Source organism: Octodon degus, unplaced genomic scaffold (assembly GCF_000260255.1).
Source record: "Octodon degus isolate 3935 unplaced genomic scaffold, OctDeg1.0 scaffold00030, whole genome shotgun sequence".
NCBI classification, from domain to species: Eukaryota; Metazoa; Chordata; class Mammalia; order Rodentia; family Octodontidae; genus Octodon; species Octodon degus.
The window spans coordinates 15652047-15660284 of record NW_004524606.1 but is presented as its reverse complement, the minus strand read 5'-3'; the positions used below and the strand labels follow the sequence as shown (position 1 = coordinate 15660284).

General features: G+C 35.4%; 1 pseudogene; it reads left to right on the top strand.

Moving 5' to 3' along the window:
* The first annotated feature begins 2896 nt into the window (after window positions 1-2896).
* On the top strand, window positions 2897-3824 carry LOC101589502 (annotated as a pseudogene).
* The last annotated feature ends 4414 nt before the right edge of the window (window positions 3825-8238 follow it).

The following is an 8238-nucleotide window of genomic DNA, read 5'->3' as shown; positions in this document are numbered from 1 at the left end:
ATACCCTGAGTGGGAAAGAAAATGTTCCAAGAGAAGGAACAACTGGGATGATAGAAAGGAAAAAAGGAAGAAGAAAGGGGAAAAGAAACAGATGTGTGTTTGTATATTCTATGTATGGATAGGGTGTGTATAGGATACCCTGGATATAGATATAAATAGGATATATGTATATAATCTATATAAGTATAGAATCGCCTAAGTATAGAATAGTAATTGTACTGCTGATTCCTGCAGGTCTATTAAAAGAAGCAGCTAATGCTTGTTTTTCCTTTTTAATTTTTATAACTTTTTACCAATCTTACAGGTGTATATTTGGTGATTTATTTATTTATTTATTTATTTGTTTGTTTGTTTGTTTTTGAGGAACCTGGGATTGAACTGAGGCCCTTGTGCTTTCCAGGGAAGTGCTTATTCTGTTGAGCCCTCTCTCCAGCCCCATCTGGCGATCTAAATAACTAACTTGAAGACAATAATATGTGATATAATAATTAAATTCCTATTGCTTTGTTTAGTGAAATTCTGCATTGTTTCTAATTGTGTGTATGTTTTATTTTACTATTATTGTATTCTCTTTAAAAATGAAAATTTATTATTAAAGAGTAAACTGAAAATGGACAAATTAAGAAATGTTTCACATATTCACTAAATATAAATGTATACACAATTACACCACAGTAATCCTCTATAAAATTCTATTCACAGGAGAAAAATGATATGTAAATGTCTATAGAAAAAAAATTGTTTCCTTGGTAAAACTTTACAAATTTGCAAGAGTTGATAATTCATCAAATAAAAAGTGCTGATTTAGAAGTGATACAAGAAATAGAGATATAAATTGTAGAAGTTTCTAAGTCTTTAATAAAACACATTTTTGACTATTATAAAGTAAATAAGCATTGAAAATTCCTCAATATTTACAACTATGGGTTATTTGCAGAAGCTGATAGTTATTAACTTACTCTGTTCACAAAGTTGCTTAATATGTCAGCAGAAATTTAGATGCCTTCTTGGTGTAACTTCACTTTTTATGGCAAGGCACCTATTTCCAGAATTCAATGAAAATACCTTGTCCTCCAAAGATATAATTGAGCAAACTGAATTTGTAACTGCTAACACAATCAGAAATGGTATGTTTTAATAGGAATCTCAGGTAATCTATTGTGACCAGCTCACTGACAAGTAAAAGGAGTCATAATTCACACATGGAAACAACTCTAAAATCAGCTTAGGAGAAGGCTGGCCAGATAGCTCAGTGGACTAAATTGCCTGCTTAGGCAAAGCTCAGCTGCCAGGGTTCAATCCCCCTGGAGCTGTCCTGGACCTGCCCCTGGGGCACTCTGAGAAGGTGACTGTGACTGGGCGTGGTGGCGCACACCTGTAATCCCAGCACTTGACTTGGGAGGCTAACACAGGAGAATCACTGGGAGTCCAATCTACATTGTATAGACCCTCTCTCTATATATATATAATCAGTTTAGGAAACCCAGTATTTTGTTTTATATACTGGCCAACTGGGGTCACTGACAAATTGGGAAGAACTTGGATGAAAGGTGGAAATTCCTTCCATAAATACAAAAGACAGAAAGTGGTGATAATTTATAATAGTCTCTTCTCAAAGATAATGTTATCAGAAAACTTTATCAAAATATACAAAAGACAAAGCCTTTCCTGATGCTTACAGGTTTCATGTGGACATTCTGTCAGGCTTTAAATTTACTGAGCATAAAACAAAGAGGCTTAAGTCTATTAAATAGCAAGTTTCTTGTACCTACATAAATAAAATTGGTGACCTAGAATAAAATACAGTTCACATAACTATACAAGACTGTGGAACACATAAAACAGCCACAGGTCCTAGTATTATTTTGAGCTCTTATGTCCAAAACTTTGAAAGTTTTCAAAAGCATACTATCTATGTTCTTATGAAAATGCATGATGTGCCTTGAAAATCAAATATGAAGATGAAATAAATGCTTAACAATTCTTGTTGTTGTTGTAACTCAAAAATCAGATGACAACGAGGCAAGTCCAAAAATTAAAAGAAGCGCTTTATTTTAGCTGGTACCCAGCCGCGGTCTCCATGCAAGTTGCAAAGAGGCGCGCCGAGCATTGACAAGGTGCAGTATTTAAACTTGAAAACCGCAGAAATAGGAGAGGGGTGGAGAGGAAGAAGTGGCAGGGTCATTAGTTCATGGGGTGGTCCTGTTGGTTGAAGGTGCTGGGTTGGCAGTCATACAGAGTTCATTGAGATAAAGTTTGGGGAACAGATATCATAAGACTTGAGTCATAGGGGTGAGGAATTGGGAGGAATTGGGAGGAATTTGAGTTGGCAGTCAAGGGGTGGGGAATTGGGAGGGGTCGGCGCATATAGAACAGGAACTCGGCGAGGTTAGAAGGGCAACAAAATGGAGTCAATTGTGACAGGGTACAACAGTGGTGAATTACAGGAGCAAGACAATAAAGATAACTGTTGAAGTGTAAACATAGAAAGTCCCATCTGATTTTCAAGAAATTGGGGTTTGAAGTTCACCATGTGCTCGAAAAGTAAATTCTGCAATGATTAAAGAAGAAAAGACTGAAAAATAATTTAAAAGTCATTCTATGGATAGACTTGATTTTGTGAAAATATTTAAAATGTCAAGAAATTAAGAGTGAAAATCAGGGGACCATTTTATGAAAAGATGAAGATGGAGCAGTTGCTGCCACATTACTGACCTCAAGCCGCGGTCAACTCCACATCAAAGCAGGGAGCAGGAGATTCAGAATCGAATCTCTTCTCTCATTCCTCTCCTGCTTACAAATCTTTGAAAAACATGTTAGTGGGACTTTGCTTCAGTGAATTTTTTTGATCTTCAGATAGTTTTTCTCACTGTCGTCAACTTTATCTTCAAACACAATGGCTAGCAATGTTACCAACAAGACAGATCTTCGCTCCATGAATTCCCGTGTGTTCATTGGGAAGCTGAACACTCCCGTGGTGAAGAAATCTGATGTGGAGGCCATCTTCTCGAAACATGGCAAAACTGTGGGTTGCTCGGTTCATAAGGGTTTTGCTTTGTCCAGTATGTTAATGAGAGAAATGTCCAGGCTGCTGTAGCTGGAGAGGATGGCAGAATGATTCCTGGCCAGATTTTAGATACTCATCTGGCTGCAGAGCCAAAAGTGAACAGAGGAAAAGCAGGTGTGAAATGATCTGCAGCAGCTCCTCTTTTGACTTGAACTATGACTTTCAACGTGATTATTATAACAGGATGTACAGTTACCCAGCACAGGTAATACATCCTCCTCCTCCACCTCCTCCTCCTATTGCTTGGGCTGTGGTGCCTTTGAAAAGCCAGCATGTATCAGGAAACACCTCCCAAAGAGACAAAAGTGGCTTCAGTTCTAAGAGTGGCCAGTGGGGCTCTTCGTCCAAGTCTGGAAAGTTGAAAGGTGATGACCTTCAGGCTACTAAGAAGGAGAAAACAAACAACAAACAAAAAGTGGATTCTTTAATGGACTGACCCCAAAAAACCCAAGAAGTGGATTCTTTATTGGAAAGCCTGGAGAAAATTGAAAAGGAGCAGAACAAACAAGCAGTGGAGATGAAGAATGACAAGACCAAAGAGGAGTAGATCATCACCTCCCAGAAGAAAGATGAGACTAACATGAACATGGAGTCTGAAGGTGTTGCGGATGACTCTGGTGAGGAGGGGGATCTACTGGAAGATGATGAAAATGAAGATCAGGTGGAGGACCAGCTGGAGTTGATCAAGGACGATGAAAAAGAGGCTGAGAAAGGAGAGGATGACAGAGACAGCGCCAATGTTGAGGATGACTCTTAAGCACATAGTTGGGTCTTGTCCCATCATTTCATTATCTAAGTGTTTGTCTAAGATCAAAACTTCACCAGGTCCTCCCCCTAGTGTCCTCAGCACATGCTCGCTGTTCTCCTTGTGTCCTACCATGTTCATAAGTGCCCTGTGTCTAGTACCATTTTCACTTCCTTTGATGCTCCTAGTAGTTTTGTTAAGTCTTTTGTAAATTTTGCTTTTTAATTTTGATAACTCTTTATGAATTAAGAATAAAAAGGTTGTACAGTTTTTATCAGCTTTCTCCACAGTAATCTTTCATTATGCAGGCAGTATAGTTATTTCCATTTATACATGATTTCAGTAATTGCTTTCCTAACTGCAAAGGCCATCTGATTTAGTGTTGCATCTAAAAGCAGCTTTATTTGACATAAGAGTTATGTGTATCACCCCACTTCAAGTACTTTGTAGTACTGTTAAACACAAATATAACAATGTATTTTTGTGAATGAGAGCATGTCAAATGCATCCTAGAAAAATTAGTGTAATAGTCTTTGTTTTCTAAAGTTGATACTGTGGGGTTTTTTTGTGAATGCTTGATGTTTAGGATCTTTTTCTCAAAATAAACAAGTTCTTATTAAACCAAGAAAAAATGTGAAAACCAATATTCATAATTCTATTATAGCTTAAGACACTGATTATAGTGAAAGTACTGTGCTTATTAGGTACTGAGAAAAATAGTGTTCTCTGTAATTTATAAAACAATCTCATGAATATAACATTACTGACTCTACTTTAAAATATATAAGTAAGAGCAATGTAGCTCGTAACTTTGAAATTATTAGTAAAACATTGATTTACATGCTCCATACATCATATGCAATTAAAGAACTACACTAAAACTGAATTTCCTGTTTGTGACACTCTTCTACCTTGTCTATGTCTTTGCAGTAGGAATATATATTTATAGAACCTTTTGGAAAATTTGTGTATGACATTACATTAAGTCTTCCAAGTCTTTTCAAAATATGAGTAGCTCTCAAACTTCAGAATGTTACTAAGCAGAATGTAAGTTCTTCCCAGGCCTAATTCTACGAATAGCTCAGAAATTGATTCTTCTCTTGTCACAAAAATAATTCCTACAAGGCAGGAACTCAGCATCTAAGAAATCTATATCTACATATATAAAATGTTTAAACTAACACATCATTAAGCTTTTAAAAATAATATTGAAAATATGTATATCTGGTTGGAAGACAATATTATGCATTACAGCAAATGCTATAAAATTCATATTACTTTGTTAAGTGAAATTCTGTATCACTTGTAATTTTTCTGTTTTAATACTACTATGTACTCTCTGTAAAAAATGAACAAAACCTAAATTCTTTTTACATTTTATAGTACACTTACCTTCAACCTAAAATATGAAATAGACATAATTATGAGTTTCAGGCATAGAATGATGACATTTTACTCCACAGCACATTTCATAAGACCACTATATATATCTTAATAAGCGTATGCAGCATAAATTAAGGCTTCAATGTGCTTTGAGATGAGGGAGAGACATGTGTTGGATCATCAAGACCAATGATGATTGTTACTACTTGTCATTATTAGAAATCTAATTAGTGGCCCTGTGAGAACTAACATGGAAACAGAGTGATACAGACTAGTACAACTGGTCAACATATGCCCACTGCTCTTTCCTTCTTTCCAGCCAGGAATCAATATACAACTGAGAGGGCTGGTGTTTATATGAGGAATGACAATGAATTAAGTTTTTTTTTTTTTACAAAATAGTTTTCAAATTAAAGCTTAAATGTAATAATATATTTTTACCTGACATTTGCTATTATTGTTTTCTTGTTGAGAGAAAAAAAAAACTTGTAAAATATTCACAGTATTTCTTTAAGTTCACTAAATTTCTTTCCATGGGAAAATTTTGCTAAAAAGTTCTGATTTTTCTTTTTAACAGAGGTGTACAATTCCGGGAATGGATTTAGGAATTCTAGTGCTGAGAATTCTTATTTATATTTTCCACATTTTATTTGACTTATTGATATTGGCCAAACATTTTGACCCCTGATATGTGCCATGCAATTTACCAGATAACTGCAAATACCAGACAAATTTAGAATGAAACTCTGTCTTAAAATATGCATCACTAACTGGTAATGTTCCAGAATATATCTTCGTACTGCATTCTATATAGCCAGTCCACATGTAGCACATAGACTCACAAATGACAGTTTTGAATGTGGGCAATACAGCTCTAAAATCCTACAGTGCACTCTGGAATCAAAGTGTTATCATCTAATGGGAAGGCCAGGACAAGGATTATTAAAAATATACAAATGTTTATTTATTTGGTTAGGGTCTCACTACACAGATTGGACTCACAGTGATCCTCCTGTCTCAGTCTCCTCAGTGCTGGGATTACAGATGTGCACAACCATGCTCACTTTCGGTGGCTGGCCTGATACATCCTGGCTTCCATGCATGGCATGCAATACCAGTGTTGGAACCAGGGTCCTTGTGTGTGCAGGCAGGTGCTTAGACTGCCAAGTTGCCTCCCAACCCATGAGGAGCAAATTTAAGCCTTGTACTTAAAACTTTCATTTGAACAAGTACCACTATGTTATAAAAAGTTTGTTGTGACCTCAGAAGCTATTCAATCTTATTTTCTTTGTAAAAGTAAATTATTAAGAACAATATTCAACAAGATGTTGCCTGCAATCTCATTAACAGAAGTATGCAGAAAGATGTTCAAAATATAATCTAAGTAATCTACTCCAAGGATGCCTTGCTCACTCATCATATTTCTACTTTTAAAACTAAGGTATTTTTTGCCACATTTTTATTATGTAATAAAAATAAATCATTGACACAATTGAAGCTGAGCAGTGACAAGATTATACAAGAATAATTGTCTAATTTCTTGGTACAAAATATTATCCTACTGAAAAGACTAACGTGGTATTAGCTCCATAATTTATCAGGGAGAACAATAATCAAGATAAATAATCTCCAAATGGACCCAAAGAGGAAGAAAGAAAATGATATCAGCTGACTTCTGAGTGCAAGGGAAGAAAAAGAAATTGAATCCCATTATAGGGTCATTTCTAATGTATACAGGTGAGAGGGAAAGAAGAACATGGGACAGAGAGCACTCAATGAAGAAGGATGATATGAGGCCCACCCCACTGAACTGAACTGCAAAGGCCTAAACCAAATAGTGTCATACATCTGCTGCTTCATAAATGCGAAGTGAATGAAGAGCCATGATGGAAGACAGCTGCACAGCAAATGCAAAGCAAACCAAGATAAATAATGTCCAAAGACTAATACTGAAAGTAGCAGACTGTATTAAGATAAATCGTATAAAATATCAATCCTTAAGTGAACTAGTGGAAAATCAAGACTGATGCTTTTAGATTTAAAGATAAGGAAGTACTTTTTTTTCTAGGTAGAACAAAAAATGCATTTATAGTGGGTAACTTTGGCAATACATATATTTTTTATTATAGATATCCATCCCCTATCTTTCTTTTTAACATCCTCTTAATTTTATTTTGATAGTTTTGGCACTAACATCCTGTTCTTCTCATCCAGATTGGGAAGTCCAATAACTAATATCCGAAGAGATACATAATGCAGAGTGACTGATATCTTCTATTCATATAGAATGAAATTCATTTTACCATCCTTGTGAAAACTTAATATCTATTATAATATTTTCAGAAGACCTTTCTCTTCCGAAGATAGGTATTTTTATCTATCTCTCATTAGATAAAAATGCCCTCCTTCTCCAGTTGTTGTGGGCAGCCATCTTAGTCGTGAAATGGCTAAGATGAAACTTAGAGTAACTATAACAGAGTACTTAGTAGCGACCATCATTAGCTACTGAATTAGCCAACCTAGTATGACTATATTATCTCATTATGTAAGACAATCAATTTCTCTTATTTTTTTTTAATTTTTATTTATTTATTTGAGAGAGAGAGAGAGAGAGAGAGAGAGAGAGAGAGGCCAGCTCAGCCCACCAGGGGGCGTTCTGGCTGGCATGTGGTGCTGGGGGATTGAACCGCAGTCCCTGATGCTTTTGCTAAGCTTGTTCTAAGTAGGTGCTTTAGACCACTGAGCCATCTCTCCAGCCCTTTTTTTTTTTTTTTAATTTTTATTTAATTTTTCTTATTTTAAGGAAGACTGCATTTGTTATTTTTGTTATTTACAGTAGTTATAATACTTAATAATAAAATAACTCTCCTCTCTAGCTTAAAAATGATATTTCCCAAATCGTATGTCTTTATACATATTTCATCAGGGTTCTATACACCATCTATATTCAGAAAGCCATAACAATTTTCAGTGCTTCTCAACTGTACAACATTCATAAATATTATTGATTTAAGCACTTTTCAAAAACCTAGAAGTATAAATT